General features: G+C 43.0%; 1 long non-coding RNA gene, 8 other non-coding genes and 1 pseudogene across 9 annotated transcripts; all 10 read left to right on the top strand.

Moving 5' to 3' along the window:
- Positions 1-247: 247 nt before the first annotated feature.
- LOC144993008 (U2 spliceosomal RNA) lies at positions 248-438 on the top strand. The gene has a single exon (XR_013657036.1). It is a non-coding gene; the product is annotated as a U2 spliceosomal RNA (small nuclear RNA).
- A 682-nt stretch (positions 439-1,120) lies between these two features.
- Positions 1,121-1,311, top strand: LOC144992777 (U2 spliceosomal RNA). Its single transcript, XR_013656842.1, has one exon. It is a non-coding gene; the product is annotated as a U2 spliceosomal RNA (small nuclear RNA).
- A 682-nt stretch (positions 1,312-1,993) lies between these two features.
- On the top strand, positions 1,994-2,184 carry LOC144992692 (U2 spliceosomal RNA). The gene has a single exon (XR_013656761.1). It is a non-coding gene; the product is annotated as a U2 spliceosomal RNA (small nuclear RNA).
- Positions 2,185-2,866: 682 nt separating this feature from the next.
- Positions 2,867-3,057, top strand: LOC144992744 (U2 spliceosomal RNA). The gene has a single exon (XR_013656812.1). It is a non-coding gene; the product is annotated as a U2 spliceosomal RNA (small nuclear RNA).
- Positions 3,058-3,739: 682 nt separating this feature from the next.
- On the top strand, positions 3,740-3,930 carry LOC144992691 (U2 spliceosomal RNA). The gene has a single exon (XR_013656760.1). It is a non-coding gene; the product is annotated as a U2 spliceosomal RNA (small nuclear RNA).
- A 682-nt stretch (positions 3,931-4,612) lies between these two features.
- LOC144992743 (U2 spliceosomal RNA) lies at positions 4,613-4,803 on the top strand. The gene has a single exon (XR_013656811.1). It is a non-coding gene; the product is annotated as a U2 spliceosomal RNA (small nuclear RNA).
- Positions 4,804-5,485: 682 nt separating this feature from the next.
- LOC144992690 (U2 spliceosomal RNA) lies at positions 5,486-5,676 on the top strand. Its single transcript, XR_013656759.1, has one exon. It is a non-coding gene; the product is annotated as a U2 spliceosomal RNA (small nuclear RNA).
- A 682-nt stretch (positions 5,677-6,358) lies between these two features.
- Positions 6,359-6,549, top strand: LOC144992758 (U2 spliceosomal RNA). The gene has a single exon (XR_013656825.1). It is a non-coding gene; the product is annotated as a U2 spliceosomal RNA (small nuclear RNA).
- A 3,404-nt stretch (positions 6,550-9,953) lies between these two features.
- Positions 9,954-10,052, top strand: LOC144992930 (U2 spliceosomal RNA; annotated as a pseudogene).
- Positions 10,053-18,292: 8,240 nt separating this feature from the next.
- Positions 18,293-20,402, top strand: LOC144992531 (uncharacterized). Its single transcript, XR_013656568.1, has 4 exons — positions 18,293-18,413; positions 19,138-19,327; positions 19,407-19,536; positions 19,712-20,402. It is a non-coding gene; the product is annotated as an uncharacterized LOC144992531 (long non-coding RNA).
- The last annotated feature ends 1,265 nt before the right edge of the window (positions 20,403-21,667 follow it).

Here is a 21,667-nt window from a genome sequence, read left to right as displayed (position 1 = left end):
TGAAAAATGATCCAAATATGGATATTTGTGAATTCATACGACCTACATTCTAGAACCGACATAGGTGTGTATACAAGACAGTGTTTCCTACTGACTGGCTGCTTTTTTCATTCACATCAGGACATGTGAAGCTTTTGTGGGGAGCTGGGATTTGAGGTGGGTCACCAAGTCCCACCTATTAACAGGCGTCCATGAGTCCAGTGTCCTGCTGCAAGAGTTGCTCTCATTGGCAGTGAAGTGGTTAGTTATCGCTTCTCGGCCTTTTGGCTAAGATCAAGTGTAGTATCTGTTCTTATCAGTTTAATATCTGATATGTCCTCCAGTGGAGGACAACGTATTAAGCCGATTTTTGAAGAACGGATGTGAAGGTGGAGCTTGCTCTATTCACTCCATGCATTGACCCAGTATTGCAGTGTTTCTGGGAACAGTGCCCACATCTTTAAATTGGTACAAAGAAAAAGTTTATAGTCCAGCTGGTAGTGCTTGATTAATGTTAAAACGACTGTTTAGGTGAAATTAAATTCTGCCAGACTGTAACACTGTTTGCAAGTCACAGCACTCTCAAGGAGTCTGCTGTTGCAGCAGGGCATGGATGACATCATCCACGGCCAAACGTTTGATGCAGTGGAGGGGGCATGGTCCTCAAAGTCATCAAGTTAAAGGTTTTGCATCAGCGTCAGCATGCAACTTTTGATGTAGTGGAGGGGCTGTGTTCATTCAATGCTGTTGTTCAAAGGTACCACATCAGTGACACAAAACACCCTAGAAGGCTAAATTCAATCCACTTGAATGCAGTCAGCATAAAGCCTATGAGTCAAGTTTTCTTCAACTGTTTGTGTGTCTACGGTTAATTTGTGTCTTTAAATGTATACGTGAAAAATGATCCAAATATGGATATTTGTGAATTCATACGACCTACATTCTAGAACCGACATAGGTGTGTATACAAGACAGTGTTTCCTACTGACTGGCTGCTTTTTTCATTCACATCAGGACATGTGAAGCTTTTGTGGGGAGCTGGGATTTGAGGTGGGTCACCAAGTCCCACCTATTAACAGGCGTCCATGAGTCCAGTGTCCTGCTGCAAGAGTTGCTCTCATTGGCAGTGAAGTGGTTAGTTATCGCTTCTCGGCCTTTTGGCTAAGATCAAGTGTAGTATCTGTTCTTATCAGTTTAATATCTGATATGTCCTCCAGTGGAGGACAACGTATTAAGCCGATTTTTGAAGAACGGATGTGAAAGTGGAGCTTGCTCTATTCACTCCATGCATTGACCCAGTATTGCAGTGTTTCTGGGAACAGTGCCCACATCTTTAAATTGGTACAAAGAAAAAGTTTATAGTCCAGCTGGTAGTCCTTGATTAATGTTAAAACGACTGTTTAGGTGAAATTAAATTCTGCCAGACTGTAACACTGTTTGCAAGTCACAGCACTCTCAAGGAGTCTGCTGTTGCAGCAGGGCATGGATGACATCATCTACGGCCAAACGTTTGATGCAGTGGAGGGGGCATGGTCCTCAAAGTCATCAAGTTAAAGGTTTTGCATCAGCGTCAGCATGCAACTTTTGATGTAGTGGAGGGGCTGTGTTCATTCAATGCTGTTGTTCAAAGGTACCACATCAGTGACACAAAACACCCTAGAAGGCTAAATTCAATCCACTTGAATGCAGTCAGCATAAAGCCTATGAGTCAAGTTTTCTTCAACTGTTTGTGTGTCTACGGTTAATTTGTGTCTCTAAATGTATACGTGAAAAATGATCCAAATATGGATATTTGTGAATTCATACGACCTACATTCTAGAACCGACATAGGTGTGTATACAAGACAGTGTTTCCTACTGACTGGCTGCTTTTTTCATTCACATCAGGACATGTGAAGCTTTTGTGGGGAGCTGGGATTTGAGGTGGGTCACCAAGTCCCACCTATTAACAGGCGTCCATGAGTCCAGTGTCCTGCTGCAAGAGTTGCTCTCATTGGCAGTGAAGTGGTTAGTTATCGCTTCTCGGCCTTTTGGCTAAGATCAAGTGTAGTATCTGTTCTTATCAGTTTAATATCTGATATGTCCTCCAGTGGAGGACAACGTATTAAGCCGATTTTTGAAGAACGGATGGGAAGGTGGAGCTTGCTCTATTCACTCCATGCATTGACCCAGTATTGCAGTGTTTCTGGGAACAGTGCCCACATCTTTAAATTGGTACAAAGAAAAAGTTTTTAGTCCAGCTGGTAGTGCTTGATTAATGTTAAAACAACTGTTTAGGTGAAATTAAATTCTGCCAGACTGTAACACTGTTTGCAAGTCACAGCACTCTCAAGGAGTCTGCTGTTGCAGCAGGGCATGGATGACATCATCCACGGCCAAACGTTTGATGCAGTGGAGGGGGCATGGTCCTCAAAGTCATCAAGTTAAAGGTTTTGCATCAGCGTCAGCATGCAACTTTTGATGTAGTGGAGGGGCTGTGTTCATTCAATGCTGTTGTTCAAAGGTACCACATCAGTGACACAAAACACCCTAGAAGGCTAAATTCAATCCACTTGAATGCAGTCAGCATAAAGCCTATGAGTCAAGTTTTCTTCAACTGTTTGTGTGTCTACGGTTAATTTGTGTCTCTAAATGTATACGTGAAAAATGATCCAAATATGGATATTTGTGAATTCATACGACCTACATTCTAGAACCGACATAGGTGTGTATACAAGACAGTGTTTCCTACTGACTGGCTGCTTTTTTCATTCACATCAGGACATGTGAAGCTTTTGTGGGGAGCTGGGATTTGAGGTGGGTCACCAAGTCCCACCTATTAACAGGCGTCCATGAGTCCAGTGTCCTGCTGCAAGAGTTGCTCTCATTGGCAGTGAAGTGGTTAGTTGTCGCTTCTCGGCCTTTTGGCTAAGATCAAGTGTAGTATCTGTTCTTATCAGTTTAATATCTGATATGTCCTCCAGTGGAGGACAACGTATTAAGCCGATTTTTGAAGAATGGATGTGAAGGTGGAGCTTGCTCTATTCACTCCATGCATTGACCCAGTATTGCAGTGTTTCTGGGAACAGTGCCCACATCTTTAAATTGGTACAAAGAAAAAGTTTTTAGTCCAGCTGGTAGTGCTTGATTAATGTTAAAACGACTGTTTAGGTGAAATTAAATTTTGCCAGACTGTAACACTGTTTGCAAGTCACAGCACTCTCAAGGAGTCTGCTGTTGCAGCAGGGCATGGATGACATCATCCACGGCCAAACGTTTGATGCAGTGGAGGGGGCATGGTCCTCAAAGTCATCAAGTTAAAGGTTTTGCATCAGCGTCAGCATGCAACTTTTGATGTAGTGGAGGGGCTGTGTTCATTCAATGCTGTTGTTCAAAGGTACCACATCAGTGACACAAAACACCCTAGAAGGCTAAATTCAATCCACTTGAATGCAGTCAGCATAAAGCCTATGAGTCAAGTTTTCTTCAACTGTTTGTGTGTCTACGGTTAATTTGTGTCTCTAAATGTATACGTGAAAAATGATCCAAATATGGATATTTGTGAATTCATACGACCTACATTCTAGAACCGACATAGGTGTGTATACAAGACAGTGTTTCCTACTGACTGGCTGCTTTTTTCATTCACATCAGGACATGTGAAGCTTTTGTGGGGAGCTGGGATTTGAGGTGGGTCACCAAGTCCCACCTATTAACAGGCGTCCATGAGTCCAGTGTCCTGCTGCAAGAGTTGCTCTCATTGGCAGTGAAGTGGTTAGTTATCGCTTCTCGGCCTTTTGGCTAAGATCAAGTGTAGTATCTGTTCTTATCAGTTTAATATCTGATATGTCCTCCAGTGGAGGACAACGTATTAAGCCGATTTTTGAAGAACGGATGGGAAGGTGGAGCTTGCTCTATTCACTCCATGCATTGACCCAGTATTGCAGTGTTTCTGGGAACAGTGCCCACATCTTTAAATTGGTACAAAGAAAAAGTTTTTAGTCCAGCTGGTAGTGCTTGATTAATGTTAAAACAACTGTTTAGGTGAAATTAAATTCTGCCAGACTGTAACACTGTTTGCAAGTCACAGCACTCTCAAGGAGTCTGCTGTTGCAGCAGGGCATGGATGACATCATCCACGGCCAAACGTTTGATGCAGTGGAGGGGGCATGGTCCTCAAAGTCATCAAGTTAAAGGTTTTGCATCAGCGTCAGCATGCAACTTTTGATGTAGTGGAGGGGCTGTGTTCATTCAATGCTGTTGTTCAAAGGTACCACATCAGTGACACAAAACACCCTAGAAGGCTAAATTCAATCCACTTGAATGCAGTCAGCATAAAGCCTATGAGTCAAGTTTTCTTCAACTGTTTGTGTGTCTACGGTTAATTTGTGTCTCTAAATGTATACGTGAAAAATGATCCAAATATGGATATTTGTGAATTCATACGACCTACATTCTAGAACCGACATAGGTGTGTATACAAGACAGTGTTTCCTACTGACTGGCTGCTTTTTTCATTCACATCAGGACATGTGAAGCTTTTGTGGGGAGCTGGGATTTGAGGTGGGTCACCAAGTCCCACCTATTAACAGGCGTCCATGAGTCCAGTGTCCTGCTGCAAGAGTTGCTCTCATTGGCAGTGAAGTGGTTAGTTGTCGCTTCTCGGCCTTTTGGCTAAGATCAAGTGTAGTATCTGTTCTTATCAGTTTAATATCTGATATGTCCTCCAGTGGAGGACAACGTATTAAGCCGATTTTTGAAGAATGGATGTGAAGGTGGAGCTTGCTCTATTCACTCCATGCATTGACCCAGTATTGCAGTGTTTCTGGGAACAGTGCCCACATCTTTAAATTGGTACAAAGAAAAAGTTTTTAGTCCAGCTGGTAGTGCTTGATTAATGTTAAAACGACTGTTTAGGTGAAATTAAATTTTGCCAGACTGTAACACTGTTTGCAAGTCACAGCACTCTCAAGGAGTCTGCTGTTGCAGCAGGGCATGGATGACATCATCCACGGCCAAACGTTTGATGCAGTGGAGGGGGCATGGTCCTCAAAGTCATCAAGTTAAAGGTTTTGCATCAGCGTCAGCATGCAACTTTTGATGTAGTGGAGGGGCTGTGTTCATTCAATGCTGTTGTTCAAAGGTACCACATCAGTGACACAAAACACCCTAGAAGGCTAAATTCAATCCACTTGAATGCAGTCAGCATAAAGCCTATGAGTCAAGTTTTCTTCAACTGTTTGTGTGTCTACGGTTAATTTGTGTCTCTAAATGTATACGTGAAAAATGATCCAAATATGGATATTTGTGAATTCATACGACCTACATTCTAGAACCGACATAGGTGTGTATACAAGACAGTGTTTCCTACTGACTGGCTGCTTTTTTCATTCACATCAGGACATGTGAAGCTTTTGTGGGGAGCTGGGATTTGAGGTGGGTCACCAAGTCCCACCTATTAACAGGCGTCCATGAGTCCAGTGTCCTGCTGCAAGAGTTGCTCTCATTGGCAGTGAAGTGGTTAGTTATCGCTTCTCGGCCTTTTGGCTAAGATCAAGTGTAGTATCTGTTCTTATCAGTTTAATATCTGATATGTCCTCCAGTGGAGGACAACGTATTAAGCCGATTTTTGAAGAACGGATGGGAAGGTGGAGCTTGCTCTATTCACTCCATGCATTGACCCAGTATTGCAGTGTTTCTGGGAACAGTGCCCACATCTTTAAATTGGTACAAAGAAAAAGTTTTTAGTCCAGCTGGTAGTGCTTGATTAATGTTAAAACAACTGTTTAGGTGAAATTAAATTCTGCCAGACTGTAACACTGTTTGCAAGTCACAGCACTCTCAAGGAGTCTGCTGTTGCAGCAGGGCATGGATGACATCATCCACGGCCAAACGTTTGATGCAGTGGAGGGGGCATGGTCCTCAAAGTCATCAAGTTAAAGGTTTTGCATCAGCGTCAGCATGCAACTTTTGATGTAGTGGAGGGGCTGTGTTCATTCAATGCTGTTGTTCAAAGGTACCACATCAGTGACACAAAACACCCTAGAAGGCTAAATTCAATCCACTTGAATGCAGTCAGCATAAAGCCTATGAGTCAAGTTTTCTTCAACTGTTTGTGTGTCTACGGTTAATTTGTGTCTCTAAATGTATACGTGAAAAATGATCCAAATATGGATATTTGTGAATTCATACGACCTACATTCTAGAACCGACATAGGTGTGTATACAAGACAGTGTTTCCTACTGACTGGCTGCTTTTTTCATTCACATCAGGACATGTGAAGCTTTTGTGGGGAGCTGGGATTTGAGGTGGGTCACCAAGTCCCACCTATTAACAGGCGTCCATGAGTCCAGTGTCCTGCTGCAAGAGTTGTTCTCATTGGCAGTGAAGTGGTTAGTTGTCGCTTCTCGGCCTTTTGGCTAAGATCAAGTGTAGTATCTGTTCTTATCAGTTTAATATCTGATATGTCCTCCAGTGGAGGACAACGTATTAAGCCGATTTTTGAAGAACGGATGTGAAGGTGGAGCTTGCTCTATTCACTCCATGCATTGACCCAGTATTGCAGTGTTTCTGGGAACAGTGCCCACATCTTTAAATTGGTACAAAGAAAAAGTTTATAGTCCAGCTGGCATGCTTGAGTAATGGTAAAACAACTGTTTATGTGAAATTAAATTCTGCCAGACTGTAACACTTTTTGCAAGTCACAGCACTCTCAAGGAGTCTGCTGTTGCAGCAGGGCATGGATGACATCATCCACGGCCCAACGTTTGATGCTGTGAGGAAACTGGAGATTCTAAACAGGACTGTAAAGTAGGAATATTTTTAGGTTCGTTCCCCTTCAGCTTCCTGCACACAGAAATGAATTAATAATGACTCAGAGACAGTTACTTATCTTTTGTGGAGGTTTTACTTCGTACAAACACGAAGGGGACAGACAGATGAACATGGTGCATTTAAAGTCCGAAACAAAGAGTTCAGGGATGGGGTTGGTATAAAAACCCTGCATTTGCATATTCAGAAGATCGTCCGATGGACCTCGTGTGAAAATCACGCCCACAGGTTACTGCTGGAGAGAAACTCCAAGGCTAAAGTGAAGATAAGTCTGAGGCCTGCTCAGCAGAACACACATTCACAGAAAAAAGGGAGGATGAGAATAAACTGTGAAAACAATAGCTTGGCTGTGCTGTTTTCAAATGTAATATAATTTTGAGATGACAATACATGCTCAGTGAATTAAGTTTAAACCATTAGTGTAAAAAGTTAAAGGCAGTTTCTAACTATTCTTCACATACCCCCCTGTTTGCCATATCAAAATTATATATGGAAAGTCAGCAGAACACTCATCTTCAACCAAATACCATTTCACGAAGATAGTAGTATAGGCATCATATCGGGTCTGCATCGAAAACAAAAGTGAATAGGTACATGTAAATACAAATACAAAGGAAAACATAAAATCAACGTGAATAAATTAGCATATCAGAGGTGGTAGGTGATACATGAGTGTTGATGCGAAAACCTCCAGGGCTAAACTTATACCATCTGTGTCAAACATTCAGTGAGCGATCAGGGAGGGCAAAACTCATCAACGGCTCTGTGCCCCTCGACAACCATCCGTAAGGATACGCATGCATCACCAGTCCAGACCTCGGCACAAAATCGTTAATTAAAGTTACATAGTACAAGAAACATATTAAGAAATAAAGAAAATAAACAAATTCAAATCAAACAAAAGAAAAACAATAAAATAAATCTGTAAAGACCAGGTTCAACTGCGAGCGGATGCGAATTAGGTTAATTGTAGGCATAATGCTGATAGAGTCGGCCTGGCAGCGATAATTCATTTGACACATGGAATCAAACAGATGACGAAAAGAAAAAAGAAAAACAACACACAGAGGACCGGAGTGACTAGTTTTATCAGTACACTCCAGCAGAAGTAAGCCAATAAAGTGGGGGCCCAGACCAGTAGGCGTCAGTCATCTGAGAAAAAATTTGTTATTTAAGGGCCTTGACCTCATTGATGATGTGAGTGAGATCTCCAGAGGAAGAGGGAATAAAAGTACAAGATGAAACCACGAGCAACAGCTGGACCCATGTTAGCTGGTTCGAAGCTCACTGTAGCTGGAAGAGAGGAGTGCTAGAGGAAACACTCCCTTGCCAGGAGTAGTGTCACACTGCGGCGGCTTCGTAGTTGGACTTCAACCAGGGATGTGTCTCAAAATGTCAGTCTCATATGCTCTCAGCAATTTACAGTGGCTTACGTGAATCCAGGAGGGTCGTTCAGCAATGTGTACTGCAGTTGGCATGGTGAGGAGAACCTTGAAGGGTCCTGTCCACCTCGGGTGTGACCAATCAGTCCGTTAAATGGCCTTCAAGTGAATCAGGTCACCGACAGAGGCCCTCTGGTGGGGATGCAGAGTCTGTGGGGAGGAAAGAGCTGGAGGCAGACTCAATGTGTTCCTTTGTTCTCACAGCTTTCTTCAAATAATCATGTAAATCATCAATGGTGTCAGTAGAGCCAGGCATGAAAATATAAAAAATTAGGCAAAAAATAAAAAAATTGTGAAAAACACATTAAAAGGGAAACAGGTCGTAAATAAGTAAAATGCACGGACACAGTAAAACGGTAAAAACAGGCACGTTGACTAATGGGAAAGTTTGGACGGAAGGGAGTGGAGCATACTGCAGGTGATTCTGGAGAATTCGCACAAGAGAATCACAGGTCACATTGTTTCAACTATCAGTCGCGCAAGCAGCTGCAGCTTACAGCGAGTGAGTAAAGGTGGGGGGCTGATCAGATAAGGTGGTGAGGTCCGGGGAGAGAAATAATTTTGCTAGAAACAGAAACTAAATGTCCCAAAAATTTTAACCTGTGCTTGGGCCAGCTGGAGTTTACTTTTACTGCACTTATTGCCCTGAGAGTTGAAACTTAGAAAGATTAGCAGACATGTCCATTAAAAAAATGCAAGGCGAGTTAGTGAACCAGAGATCCTCAGGAATGCTTTTAAGGAGTCAATCCTGATTTACAAGCAGAAATGCAGGGACCTGATAAGTGGGGTCAGAAGGCTGCAATCAAACTTTTCATGAGCAGGGGAAATTGAACTAAAAAAAAGGGAAATCGGCACCCGCCATCTGAGTCTGATCATGTTTATTCAAGAGGGAGGTGTGTCCTGCACAAACTGATCTACGTCTGCTTTGTAAGAAATTATACTTTCTATAGCTTTTTCTGAACATCTACCCTTGTCCATGTCCTAAACACTAAAATACACACTAAAACACGTCCTATCATTATTCGGAGAGCAGAGAAAGCTGTTATATCTGCTTACAATGGAGAAATCACCCCTCCTTTCTGCGAGTTTTCGTCCGCCTGTCTGCAGGCTCGGGCACACGCACTCTGATCTGTGAAGCTGCTCCCCCCTCCTTCTACTCTGTCCTGCACTCTGAGGCTGCTTAACTTTCTATGAAATCCATAATCTTTAACCCATTTATCCAAATACTTGATTTATGTCTGATCCTGACTTTCCACATACTTCCAAACTTTATGAAAAGCTTTCTGGACCTGAGCAATGTGCCGTTTTTCTTTTTAGTGAGATTTTGTGAATGAGCCCCACCCATCTTTTTGAGGTTTATGAATGACGATCAGCTACAACGTTCTCAGGAATTCATCGACCACGTCAAGCTTCTACAAAGATAGTCTTTGCGGATGTGGCTGTCCTGAGAACCAGCTTCTCAATTTCAATCACAAACCAGAGTTCCCACCCAAGTAACCCGTTTTATGGATTCTCCAGCGCTGAATCTAATCAGCAGAAAAAGCTTGGAGAATCAGAAAAGAAACCTAATTATATGTCAACTGAGTCACTATTTTGTTTTAGAACGAGGCATTAATCAAAGTGAGCACACACCACAGGGGCCGTCGAAAAAGGGCAAACTCAGACACAGACAGAGAGACTATCTTTTGGCTAAGATCAAGTGTAGTATCTGTTCTTATCTTATCGCTTCTCGGCCTTTTGGCTAAGATCAAGTGTAATATCTGTTCTTATCAGATCTGTTCTTGTATCTTGTCAATTGACAGAGACTGTGGTCACTCCGACGGTTGTTTGATGTTTGTCTGCTGTAATTTGCCATCATATCAACTGTTGGAGATATTGGTGCTGCGCAATTGTAAAGGTTCACTTCTTACCGAACTGTCAATGTTTTTTAACAGGCACCCCGGAGCAACCTGAGTTAAGGTATCTACTCCTGTCCAGTCCACCCCTTTGTGGTGCCTCCAAAATGTCAGCAGCTTCTGCAGGCATGCGGAGGCACCATAGTGTCCGGTTCATCTTCCAGGTAATTGAAGGTAAGGTAACTTATATGTCCAGACTGGACTTTTCAAGGAACTTGGTCCAGAAAACTCTAGGCTTCAAACCTGAAGACCTGAATTGCATCTTGACTCTACCACTGAATAAAGGTTTTGATGTAAGCTTTCGAACTAGTACTATTCTCAGCGAATTCTAGACTCGTTTTGAAAACGTAAAATCCCATTTTTCTCTTTTCACATTAGAAAAGATAACAGACAATTCAATGAAAACAGTGATTGTCAAAATGTTTCACAAAACAGTTAATGCAGAAGATATTTGTGTGTGGTTGGGCAGATACTGTACCGCAAAAGGCCAAGCTGTTAAAGTTAGGGATATAGACGGTATTTGGAACTGTGCCTGGTGAGTGCCTATCAACCTGAGGCAAGACCCACAGGGCTTCCAAGGCCTAAAATATCTCCCATCACTGATAGTGCTGGGGGAGAATAGAGGCTATGTTCATTACCAAGGACAGCCAAAACTGTGCAGAAGGTGTGGAGAGCATGGCCATCTAGTGGAAGATTGCTCAAAACCTTTCTGTGGTAAATGTAGAAACATCGGTCATGTGTATGAGGAGCGCCCAAATGGCCGCCAATGCAATCTCTGTGGTGAGACAAACCACCTCTTCAGAAACTGCCCTAAGTCGTTTGCAAACAAACTCAAAACTGGGAAGAGTAAATTTGATACACCTGTGATTGACCCCATTAACGAGACTCCTCCTGATGCAGCACACCTGCAGGAGATCAGCCGAATGATAACTGACGAAGATGATGAGCCCCTCCAAAACCTCCCAGTCAGTGAACTAGAGGAAGATGATGGTAATGCTGAACAAAATTTAAGAAAAGATATAACTATGAAAAATGACTACAGACTACTTCATGATGGACAACCTAAAAGACCAGTTCCGGTGTCAGCGATCATGTTGGGGTCGAGAACAAACTGAGCAGGAACCCAGGAACGTTCCTCCGGGCCATAGCCCTCCCAATCCACCAGGAACTGCAAACCCCTTCCATGACGACGAGAACGGAGCAGCCGTCTCACGGTATAGGCAGGACCCCCGTCGATGTACCGACGTGGAGGCGGGGCATTGGCAGAAGGAACAAGGGGACTGGTCCTAACTGGCTCCACCTTGGAGATAGGGAAGGGTCCAACGAACCGCGGTGCCAGCTTCCTGTTTTCCAAACGGAGGGGAAGATTAGCAGTAGAAAGCCATACTTTTTGGCCCACCTGATAGGAAGAAGCCGCAACTCTCCGTCTATTGGCAGCGGTACGGTAGGTCTCCACAGTCCTTAGGAGAGTCTGCCGGGCCCTGCGCCAGGCCTGCTGACATCTCCGTACAGAAGCATAGGCTGAGGGAACAGAGACCTCACCCTCCTGGGAGGCAAACAGAGGGGGCTGGTATCCATACACCACCTTGAAGGGAGACAAACCTGTGGCAGATGAAGGAAGAATGTTATGGGCGTATTCTGCCCAGATGAGGTTACGGGACCATGAAGCCGGCTCTCGGGTACAGAGGAGACGGAGGCTAGTCTCCAACTGCTGGTTAAGCCGTTCAGATTGGCCGTTAGACTGTGGATGGAAGCCAGAAGATAAACTCACAGACACTCCTAGTAGGCGACAGAACTCTGCCCAGAACTTGGCTGTAAATTGGGGACCTCTGTCCGAGACGATATCTCTGGGAATGCCGTGGATGCGAAATACATGGTTGAGAAGGGCCTCAGCGGTCTCCTTGGCTGTAGGGAGTTTAGGAAGAGCAATGAAGTGCACCATCTTTGAAAACCGATCCACCACAGTTAGGATAACAGTCTTCCCGTCAGATGGTGGAAGCCCTGTGACGAAATCCAAAGAGATGTGAGACCAGGGTCTTCCAGGGACTGACAGCGGTTGTAGCAACCCAGCGGGAGGAGATGTAGAAGCTTTGACTTGAGCACACTCTGCACAAGCAGAGACATATTCAGTGATGTCTTTTCTCAAGCTTGCCCACCAAAACCGCTGTCGGACAATAGCTAAAGTTCTCCTCTGACCAGGATGGCAAAACATGCGGGATGAATGGAACTATTGTATTACCTTTGCTCTGAGATTATCTGGAACATAAATACATTCAGTGGGACAGGCTGACGGAGATTGGGAGCCCTGATTAGCAGATCGTACCTCCTCCTCAATATCAGTATTTATTATCGCTAGTCGAGCAGAAACTGGCAAGATGAATTCCGGAGTCTCCTCCCGTGACGGGCAGGCGTCCCTTCGGGATAGTGCGTCAGCCTTCGTGTTCAGAGAGCCTGGTCTATAGGAAAGAGAGAAATCAAACCGGTTAAAAAACAAAGCCCAGCGGGCTTGGCGGGAGTTAACCCTCTTGGCTGTTCTCAGGTACTCCAGATTCTTGTGATCTGTGAACACGACGAAAGGAGTTTCAGACCCTTCTAGCCAATGACGCCATTCCTCCAGGGCCTTGATAGCCAGCAACTCTCTATCCCCGACGTCATAGTTCTTCTCAGCACTAGACAAGCGGCGGGAAAAGAAAACACACGGGTGGACCTTATTGTCATGGCTCCGCTGAGAGAGGATGCCACCAATCCCTGTGTCCGAAGCATCTACTTCTACAATAAACTGCCTACCTGGGTCAGGTGTAATCAGAACAGGGGCTGAAGTAAAACGGTACTTTAATTCCTGAAAGGCAGACTCCGCTTCCTGGTTCCAGGAAAACTTCCTTTTGCATGAAGTCAAGGCATGTAAGGGTGAAGCAATCTTACTGTAGTTCTTAATGAAGCGCCGGTAGAAGTTAGCAAATCCAAGAAATCGTTGAAGTTGTTTACGGTTCTCGGGTTTCGGCCACTCCAATACTGCCTGCACCTTTTTAGGATCCATCTTGACACTCCCCTCTGAGATGACCAGCCCCAGGAAAGAGGTAGTAGTGACATGAAACTCACACTTCTCTTCTTTGACATAAAGTTGGTTTTGTAGTAGTCTGAGAAGGACCTTGCGTACATGTTGGATATGCTCAGCCTTAGAACGTGAAAAGATCAATATGTCATCCAGATAAATGAATACGAAGTGGTTAATCATGTCTCCCAATACATCATTGACAAGGTTTTGAAAAACAGCAGGAGCATTAGTTAAGCCAAATGGCATGACCTGATATTCAAAGTGGCCTGAAGGTGTGTTGAAGGCTGTTTTCCACTCATCCCCTGCCTTGATCCGGACCAGATGGTAGGCGTTGCGTAGATCAAACTTGGTGAAAATACTGGCACCCTGAAGAAGTTCAAAAGCAGATGACATTAGGGGCAGAGGATAGCGGTTACGGATGGTGATCTCATTGAGCCCTCTGTAATCAATACATGGTCTCAGGCCCCCCATCTTTTTTCCTAACAAAGAAAAACCCAGCCCCAGCAGGAGAGGAAGAAGGCCTTATGAGTCCAGCAGCCAGCGACTCCTTGATGCAAATATCCATGGCTAGCCTTTCAGGAGCCGAGAGAGAGTATGGCCTCGGGGAGGTGATGTGCCTGGTAAAAGTTCAATGGAGCAGTCATATGGACGATGTGGGGGTAGAGCAGAGGCTTTTAATATGTTGAATACTTCCTTAAGGTCATGATACACAGCAGGTACTTTGGTGAGATTTGGGTATTTGTCACCTGTGGTCCTGTTATGGTCTGCGGACAGTGGTGTTTCCATAGCGCCTAGACAGTTACTGTAGCAGCCAGTATCCCAAGTCAGGATCCGACCTGATCGCCAATCAACCTGTGGATTATGTTGTTGCAACCAGGACAGACCTAAAATTACATTAATGTTAGTATTCTTGAGAACATGAAATCTGAAAAATTCAAAATGATTGTCCATTTGCATCTTCACTGGTTCAGTAACCAGGTGACTGTTGGTTATGACGTGTCCATCAATGGCTTTGACACTCAAATGCTTCTGCTGAGGAAAGACTTTGACACCCCACTTGTTAACAAGTTCCTCTGACATGAAATTACTGTCTGCCCCAGAGTCAATTAGTACAGTTTCTGAGAGTACCTGATTCCGGACATGAAACGTGGCTTTAGTCCTTGGGTTAGGTTGGAAGGAGGATGATAGGGAAAGGCTCACACACGTCTCCTTCTTTCGTGTGGAGCCAGACCTTTTACTGGACAGTTTTCAATACGGTGATCCGGAGCAGCACAGTAGAAACAAAGATTCTGCTGGAACCGACGGTCCCTCTCCTCCTTGGAGAGCTGTGTGCGACCCAACTGCATAGGCTCCTCCATGTTGGATCCTGAAATCAGAGAAGGCTTAGGACTGAAACGACACTGGGGTTCATGGTAGACTCTAGGGTTAAGTGAATTGCGATGTCTCTCCCTTCCTCGCTCCTGAATGCGTCTGTCAATGCGGGCTGCCAGTGACATCAAATCATTGATCCGTCTTGGGAGTTCACGTGCTGCCAACTCATCCTTAACGCGCTCCGACAGTCCCTCATAAAACATGTCATAGAGGGCCTCCTCATTCCATGCACTGTTACATGCTATGGTTCGAAAGCGTATAATGTACTCGTCAGCAGTCTCTGTACCTTGACGTATCTTTGTAAGCTGGCGTGCTGCCTCCCGATGGGGTTTCACAGGGTCGAAAAGTGCCTTGAGTTCCTTTGAAAACTGTCTGTAAGAAGAACAGATGACAGAATCCCGAGCCCACTCAGCGGTAGCCCATTGAGCTGCTCGACCAGTTAACAGTGAAATAACATAGGCAACTTTAGATCTTTCAGAAGAGAAGGCAGATTCTTGTAGCGAGAAATTTATCTCACATTGGCAGAGGAAGGTTCTACATGATGCAGGATTTCCGTCATATTTATCAGGAGGATTAATCTTAATTTCGTTAACAGGTTGCACAGTGATAGGAGGAGGAGTTCTTAGGGAGATGCACATAGCAGAGAGTTTTTCAGTAATTTCACGCAGGCTAGATGTAAATTCAGCCATCCGCATGTCATAATTATGAAAAGCACCTTCTACCTGAGCCTGGAACTCCTGGGCCGTCTTTGGGTCCATGTTGGCTGGAACGTACTGTCAGGACCAGGTCTTGAGGACCAACAAAATATGACCAACCCAGGAGTAAGAACTTCAGAGTTTATTTGAGGACCAGAGCAGGCGGGACGATGGCTGAAACTTGACACCAGAGGGCGCTGAGGCAGACTTGTGGGTGATGAGGAATGGAACGGAGCAGTGTCCAGAGCCAGTCTTGGAATGAGGAAGTCCGTGAACAGAGTTTGTAGATGAGGAAGGTCTTACTGCTTGGTATCTTGAGAGAGGACTTGGAAATGAGTAAATGGAGGTCGGAGGCAGGTAAGTTGATTGTTGAAAACTTTGGGACAGGAAGGCAGGAAGGCAGGCAGGCAGGCAGGCAGGCAGGGAGGCAGGGAGAGAGCGTGGAGAAAAAGGCAGGCTTGCAGACAGACTGAAACCACAGAGCATGAGTGAGCTGGGAATCAGGCAGAAGACTTGACGTTCCAGCAGTGAGTGGAACTGCATGGCAGCAATACATACTCAGGTGCACAGGTGGGGTGAATCAGAGGTGACGAGCAGCAGCTGCGGGGCGGGGCGGCAGCTGTCATGACACCTATTTACATTTGTGTGGACTTTATTTAAAGCAGGAGGGGCTAATTGCACTGTTATTCTTTGGTGTCTTAAAGGTATCTTAAAAAAACATCCTTACTCAGCCTTCGATGGATTGTTTAAGTCAGGGGTCTGCATCCTGAGGCTCCACATTCACATCTGGATCTTTTACTCCTCCACTGTGACTCTGGATAAAGAAAATTAAAAAAAAGCTTTTAATTTTAAAAAGTTACTGTAGCGTAAAAAGTAAGAAGAGAGGTATTAAAAAAGTGCTGTAAAGTAGCTCAAACATTATTCAACTCATTATCAAACAGTTGAAGGACTATAGACTATATCACTCCCTGAGGCTCCTGACTACAATACCCATAATGCTCCAAGAATTCATCAAGTTCTGTGGCTTCGTAGTTTAACTAAGTTGGACCAAAAAATTTTGACAGATTTTTAAGCCCTTTGCAGCACAGAAAATCACTTTGAAGTCATCAAGAACAACCAGAGTTATTATTAAAGGCACACTAAATTAAAAGGTAGACTTTTTTTTTTTTTTTTTTTGAGCAATTTCAAGACATTTGATTATGCCCTGTGGTACAAAAATACGGTAAGGGCCTCTTAATTATTTCTGATTTAATTTTAGTTTTTTAGATTTATTAAATTCTGGCTGAGATCCACCAAAAATATTTTTCCTTTTTTTAATCTTCGCTGATATTACATTACCTATACTACATTTGCTGCATTGACATGTGGCACAGGGTCTTTTCTTTTGGAAGAAAGTTGTGTGAAACTGTAAAAGTTGTAAGCTAATTCATATTTTGAAAAGAAAAAGGCTATTTTCTCTTTCTGTTTTTTTTTTTTTTTTATATATTAATGCTCACCGAAAATAGTTCATTTATAACATAATAGTTGTCATGATTTCGAGGAACGGAAACAGACCCAGATGCTGGAACCCGGAAAGATCTCGCAAGTCTGTAGTGGATAATAGAAAGATTTGTTTTCCAGATATGTCAGAGGAGCTTGAGTAGCGACGGTTGAGATGAAGGAGATGGACTGAGGACCTGTAGTGGAGTAGAGCGTTCCAAAAGGGAGGCGAGGCGTGGAGTGGGATCGTGGTTTGGCGCGGATACGTGTCGAAACATGCGGGCGAGAGCTCAGGCGTAACCGGACAGAGAGTAGAAGGAAGTAACCAGGTAGGCACTAGTGAAGATTGATACTGTAGACAAGGAGGCAGATGTGAGTACATGAACGAGAGAGGAACTAGATTAAGTTTCAGGTTATGTGAGTACTGCACCATAGAGGGCAACGAACTGGCAAAGAATGCTGGGGAAGGTTCCTCTTAGGAAGAGCAGGCAGGTTGATGAGGTGAGTGTCCACAGCTGGGTCCAATCTGAGAGCAGAGCAGACAAGGGATGGGGGAGGAGAGGACTCCCAGAGGGACCATGACACGAGTAACAGTATCATGATAAATACAAACCAGCGTTCTAACTTGTCCTGTCCAACAGCTAAGCAAACAGTTTAGAGCTGAAAGAAAGCCTTTTGTGTTGGACATATTTTACTTTTACTTTTACAACAGGGGTTGTGAATCTTATGATACACCACATTAATATCTAAATAAACCCCTTTTGTAATTCCAGCTAAACCTTATTCATGTTAATTATATTTGTAAATACTTTTTTGTTGGACCGGACGGAAAAGAAAAGGAAGAAAGAAGAGAGAGGGATGACAGATGGGGGGGGGGGGGTACAGGAGCATTTATAGTAGCGAGGGTAAGATCATGAAGCGTCAGAAAGCAACAAGTTGCTGTAGCTTTATAATCACAACTGACAGGTTAAGTTGCATGAAACACACACACACTCAAACGTTAAAAGCACACCTGTTGGTATGAGGTGCCGTGTAGGACATTATTCAGAATTAGCATTCACATACACATGTGAAATCTCTCACACACACTAGTGAAATGCTTGTATACATACAACTGAAAATGTATTCATTCACATACACATGTGCAATCTCTCACATACACATGTGAAATCTCTCACATACACATGTGAAATCTCTCACATACACATGTGAAATCTCTCACATACACATGTGAAATGCTCTCACACACACTACTGAAAATGCTCTCACATACACATGTGAAATGCTCTCACACACACTACTGAAATCCTCTCACACACACTACTGAAATCCTCTCACACACACTACTGAAATCCTCTCACACACACTACTGAAATCCTCTCACACACACTACTGAAATCCTCTCACACACACTACTGAAATCCTCTCACATACACATGTGAAAATCCTCTCACATACACATGTGAAAATCCTCTCACATACACATGTGAAAATCCTCTCACATACACATGTGAAAATGCTCTCACATACACTATCCAAAATGCTCTCACACACACTACTGAAATTTTCGACAGAAACAGAAGGCATTTCAGTAGAAACGGAAGTTGGCTGATTATCGCGAGATAATCATTCGTCTGAATCATTCGAAAATGGCAGCCGGTTGCGCAAGGAAAACCACCGAAACGTGTAAGTATATTAAAAAATATCCAGTATCTGTTGTAAAATATATTTGTAAATACTTAGGATGATGTGTTTAATATGTTATATTCCTCAATCAACAACCTAGATTGTTTTGAAGCTCATCAATTTCAGTAATGCTAAAGCTAACGCTAACGCGAATTAGCGCCGAAGGCTAAAAACAAACGCTAGATATTACATCAAAAAGCAGTGACTTCTAACCGTAGTCACAAGTTATTAACACATGTTTTAAATGTGTTCATATATGTAGGGACAGACGAGGATGAGGAAAATCCGATCCATTTGCGGATGGAGAAAGATAGCCTGTTTGTTTTCAAGCTAGCTCGTGCCAGATGGGTAGAGACACATGATCAGATTTGACTTCATTTTAATAAACGGTTAATCGTTGTCGAACTGGGTTAAAGGTTTATGTTAAAGACCCAGAAGAGAGAGGAGGAAAGGGCTAGAAGGGAGGAACAGCGACAGGAGAGTCTGTTAAGTTTACTTGAGTTGAAAATTATTGTTCTAAAATGTAATGCAGCCATTGTTTTTCCAATTTGTTTAATAAATGTATGAACAAAAATGAATAATTTACATGTATTATTTAAATCTGAGCTATTTTTAACAATCTTAAAAGGATTTTCATATAAATATCAGATGTACATATTTAGAATTTCGTTTTATATGTTAATATTTATTTTTATACATGTTAACAATAATCCTGGTCTTCTAGAGTCATGTGTGTCACAGTTGGAGCTGAAAGGAAAGCAAAGATTTGTCCTTGCAGACAGACGTGACTCTGCTCGTCCTGCATGTTCCTGGTGTTGTCCTGCTGTGGCTCAACATCTGTGGCTAAGCAGTCGCCTTTGCTGATGCACAGAATGTGCAGAATTGAACTGCAGGCAATGATTTTCATTGCAAAGGTTGGTTTTACTTCCAGTGCCCCCAGAAATATTGCTCTCCTCCTCATCTTTATCATGCCAAATGCTCTCTTCACAACAGAGCGTGTTCTGGAGTGGTTCTGGTTGTAACTGCCTCAATGGCATTCCTCATGGGTTCCCTGTAGGGTGTCAGCAGCATGATGGGATGTGCAATGCAGGGATACCCACCATCACCCAAAAGGATCCTTCAGGTGGGTTTGTTTGATTTACATAAATTGGGCTTTTACGTAGAACCTGTGAATCATGGATTGATCCTGGATTCTCAACAAAAATATCTATAAATTTGGCATTAGAGTCACATACAGCATGCATTTTAATGGAATAAAAAAGCTTCCTGTTAAAATAACAAGCTGCATTATCTTTTAGGGCCTTTATTCTTATGTGGCAGCCATCAATGCTCCTTGTGACCCTTTGGAAGGAGAAAGACCAAGCGAGCTGCTAAAATCCAGAGGCGACTTATGGTAGTTCATTCCCACTGGGAAGCTGGGTGACCCTGCTCATCAGCTGGAGGATGCGGTCTGCCGTCCTGTGGACAACATCGCTCACGGTGGACCGTGTCATGTCAAAGACTCTGGCTACCACACTGTAAGATGTGCCACACACCAGCCAGAAAAGAAACACCAGGACGTCAGTCTCCTGTGACCCCCCAGAGTGTGAGGAACCCGAAGCTGATGCTTCAGGACCATCGACCCAGATGCTCGATGGTCCTGCGGGTCAACCGAAAATCCAGTCTTGTGTCGGACTGACCGTCAGCGTAAAGGGCCAGGACAGACACCTTTGTGTTGGTAAAGCAGTAGAGACGTGGAAGACCCTGGAAAATGCAACATTAATTATTTCATTGAGGAAATTAAATCACATTTTTTTAATGTTTCTATTTATTTTGATGTCTTACATTTTAGATTATGAAGTATTTATTAATTCTGGAAAATCTCGTGGTTTTTATTTGGCTGGGTTTTTGGATTTTCATTTAAACTTTTAAAAATGAAAGTTTTTGTTTTGTTTTTGTTTAAAACAAGTGATATGGTTTGACTCTGAATAAAAAATTCTAAACTTTGAACTCACAAGTGTTTCATGTAATTGGACTACACAACTCACTTGAAAAAGAATGTTAAACTCTTACCCAGCAGACTGTGTAACCTTGAGCATGATTAGTAACAAAGTTTAAGTTAAAGTTTAGGTTTAACTAAAAAAAAAGCTTTAAGTTTAACTCACAAGTTATTCTGTCTGGTCAGGGCATCCAGAGGAAATCTTCTGAGATGTCTGCTTCTCCTTGCCGTCCTGTGATGCTGCACATCTGCTCGTTTTCAGTTTGATCTCACGAAAAACGGTTGAATTATTGCCAGGAACACGGACAGATTCATTTTCAAAGCCATTTTCAGTAAGGTGTAAGAAAACTACAGAAAAAAATGCCTCCTTGCAAGAGCCCGTTAATCGTTCAGTGGCACAAAAACAAAATAAATATTGGCATGAAAAAATAACTTGGGGGTTTATTTATGAACAAATACATTAAATCAACACCAAAGTGTTTGTAATTTAATTATTTATAAATCAGTCACGTTTTCCATGATCAGAACACAGCAGATTCATAAATAGTCTCTGTAAAATGTTCATATTTATTATGTTTTTACTCTGACAAATAAGTGTCATTCTCCGCGTTAAATAGGAGTAGTTCGCCTCCAGACCAGGTGGTGGCGGTAATGCGCCACTTTGTTTCCGTGTCAAGCGCGTTATGAACAACACCCAAAAGAAAAAAGTACTGAGCACGGGTGTCTGAATTGCTTTTAAATTCAGAGAACTATATAGAACTATATAGTTCTGCACTATATAGGGTTTTAGTAGTTAGGGATCAGGGCAGGAATTCGGACACAGGTTCATTTCCACTGAAATGCCTTCAGTCGAGCAACTTCGTTTCTAACAATAAAGTAAAAAAAAAAAAAACGTTGTTTCTACTGAAATGCCTTCCGTTTTTATTGAAATTTTCACATGTGTATGTGAGAGGATTTTGGATAGTGTGTGTGAGAGCATTTTCACATGTGTATGTGAGAGCATTTTCACATGTGTATGTGAGAGCATTTTCAGTAGTGTGTGTGAGGGCATTTTCAGTAGTGTGTGTGAGAGCATTTTCAGTAGTGTGTGTGAGAGCATTTTCAGTAGTGTGTGTGAGAGCATTTCACATGTGTATGTGAGAGCATTTTCACATGTGTATGTGAGAGCATTTTCAGTAGTGTGTGTGAGAGCATTTCACATGTGTATGTGAGAGCATTTTCAGTAGTGTGTGTGAGAGCATTTCACATGTGTATGTGAGAGATTTCACATGTGTAT

This window comes from Oryzias latipes, chromosome 6 (genome assembly GCF_053564925.1).
Source record: "Oryzias latipes strain Hd-rR chromosome 6, Olatipes_Hd-rR_3.1".
Taxonomy (NCBI): domain Eukaryota; kingdom Metazoa; phylum Chordata; class Actinopteri; order Beloniformes; family Adrianichthyidae; genus Oryzias; species Oryzias latipes.
Note: the sequence above shows the minus strand (reverse complement) of the source record. Positions and strands in the feature narration are given on the sequence as shown.